The 2,541-nt window shown below is 33.7% G+C and overlaps 1 protein-coding gene across 1 annotated transcript in view; it reads left to right on the top strand.

Moving 5' to 3' along the window:
- Positions 1-2,541, top strand: part of tspan4a (tetraspanin 4a) — a 129,322-nt gene that overhangs the window by 86,270 nt on the left and 40,511 nt on the right. The window lies entirely within an intron of this gene.

Genomic DNA, 2,541 nt, shown 5'->3' with positions numbered 1-2,541 from the left:
TCTTTCATGTAGGACTGATAATTATATGTACTATCACTTCTAAGAAAATTTAGGTTTTTGCAAATTTGCATTAAAACTTTAAATATTTATACGACATATAAATWAAATAACATTCAGCCTCTGCGAGGGGTAGGCTGCTTTTGTAAAAGTTGCTAATTGATCCCTCTATACACTTCATTACTTTTAATAGTACCATGTATTTCATGTTTTATGTTAAGCAAATTTTAAAAACCTTCTTTATGGTTTGCAGTGCTGAGTAAAGGTTTCCATACCCCTTCCACTTCATCACATTGTATTAAGTTGCAATTACAAACCTCATTACATTTTTTGGGCTTTCTTGTGACAGTTGCAGGTAAAATATGACATAACTGTGAAATGGAAGAGAGAAACATTACATGCCTTTCAATATGATTTCAAGTAAACACCAAACATAAACAGTTTGGCCTCCTTACATTTCAAAAATATTTTTGATGAGAGAATAACATTACAATAAAATATACTGCTAAAAATAAGTTGATTTTACATAATACACCCATCYTAAGGCAATTGGTTGCACTGCATTTTATTTTAAAGTATTAAAGTAAAAGAGGTTGAATAAAAATGCATGCCTCACTTCTCARATTTTTATTTGTATATTATTTCAGTTTGTAAAAACTTTCCTCTCCTTCATTGCGTCATGCCTAACTGTCAAAATGCCTAAACATTACAGCTAATGTGAGATCTCATCACAACWTGAGAGGCCGTCTTTAAAAGGTCCCCCACAATGCTTTAACAGCAAAACAGACAACTGGGCTTATTATGGCTGAGGAGAACTCAGATTTGATTTYCAGATGTCTAAAGCTCAGGATGACTCATTCCTTTTCAACCAAGGTTATTTTTTTTTTATTTTCGTCTTTTAGTTTTAAAATAGCAAACATCGTTGCCAAGTAAAAGTATGTCCTGCTCTCATTTGGTCCATATCACAGCTTGTCAAAGCTTTTTGTTGCAAGCTGATTTTTCTCCATTTCTAGCTTGGAAGATTTTCACAGACCCTCTTTCAAAAAGCCTCTCTGTTAGTCTCTTTGGCTGCTCTGCGTGTGCTGCTCTTTTGATGTCCATCCACAGATTTTCAACAGTTTTTAGGTTGAAGCCCACATGCAAAACCTCCAGCTTGCACCTGTAGCAGTGGTTCGTTCTGGATTTTGAGATGCAGGATCATCCTCCTTTCATGTTTAATGTTTGGTTCAAAACATCAGGATCACTGCCTTCATAATTTTGCAACGTTTAGCATGATCCATTTCCCCCAATGCAAACCGATTATAGTTGAAAGYGTAAAAGATGACCAGTCAATCTTTTCTCAATCATGAAAGCTGCGGCGCTTTTATGTGCAAATTTGTTCTCCAAACCATTGCTGAGTCAAAAGTTTGATTTTGAATTTGGCTTTTTCAAATGCTAATTTGCAAAGTCTCGCCGTTATGATTAATGAAAGTTTTTTTTTTTTTTTTTTTATCACTGTCCCATGAGGACAGTGGTTGTGTATCTGACGGGCGGAGTAGGGAAGCTTTGACAATGATAAAGTTAAATGAAGGTGTTTTACAGTAAAACTTGGATTTTTATTTGTGTGCTTTGTAATTATAGTCAGTTTTTCCAAACCTCAGTTCACTCTTTCTGTTGTTTGCTATTTTATAATAACATCACAAATTCACAAGACAGCAATCTAAAACCTTTGTTTATCTTCTGCACAATGAATATAGATCATTCAAGTCTCTCAGGTGAAATACGGCAATTAAAGTACACAATAGCTCTAAGATTAGCATTAACAGAGCATCTCTAAAGATGTCTGCCAATCAGTTACTGCTAGGTTCACTGAAGTCTGACAATTTGGTAAAAGTTAATTAAGTCTTTAATTCTGAGGCAGATTTAAACATTTTGGGCCCATGACAACCTGGATGTGGACCTCATTGCCTTACTCTTTGTGTCAAACGTTTTAAACAATTAATAATCAAAGACATAGTCGTGCTTTGTTGCTTTTGAGACACGTTTTAATTGCTAAGTGATTCACTGTTGTAATATGCTCATTATTTTTCTCCCCTTGATCCATGGCAGTTGATGTTTGCAGTTTCCAATTTTCTTTGTTGTAATTTAATCAGCTTTCATGACTGGTGGTCCTTTCTCTGTAGTTATTATTTAAGAAATCATTTGAGTTCTTTCTTACGAGGACACGGTTACTTACAGTATCAGAGTTATAATTTAGGATATCTATTTGAAACTTAAAAGAAACTAAATCAACATTATAAATTGTTGCATGCATTCAATGCAGTAGATAATGAATACATCTTCCTGATTAAGAATGTCAGGTTTTCAGAAGTGCTCTTTTATTTTTCCTAATAACTTTGATGATATTTACAATTTCATTTTTGTGATGTACAATTCAACATGATTCATAACAATTAAATTTCAAATATAGAATATTAATGGAATTTCTGGGCCCTGGTATACATTCTTCCTTTGCCTTTGGCTAAACTTTAGCAAAGTATTTACTTCATTTTGTGTGTGTGTGTG

This window comes from Poecilia reticulata, linkage group LG3, assembly GCF_000633615.1.
Source record: "Poecilia reticulata strain Guanapo linkage group LG3, Guppy_female_1.0+MT, whole genome shotgun sequence".
NCBI lineage: Eukaryota > Metazoa > Chordata > Actinopteri > Cyprinodontiformes > Poeciliidae > Poecilia > Poecilia reticulata.
This window is presented reverse-complemented; position numbering and strand designations above follow the sequence as displayed.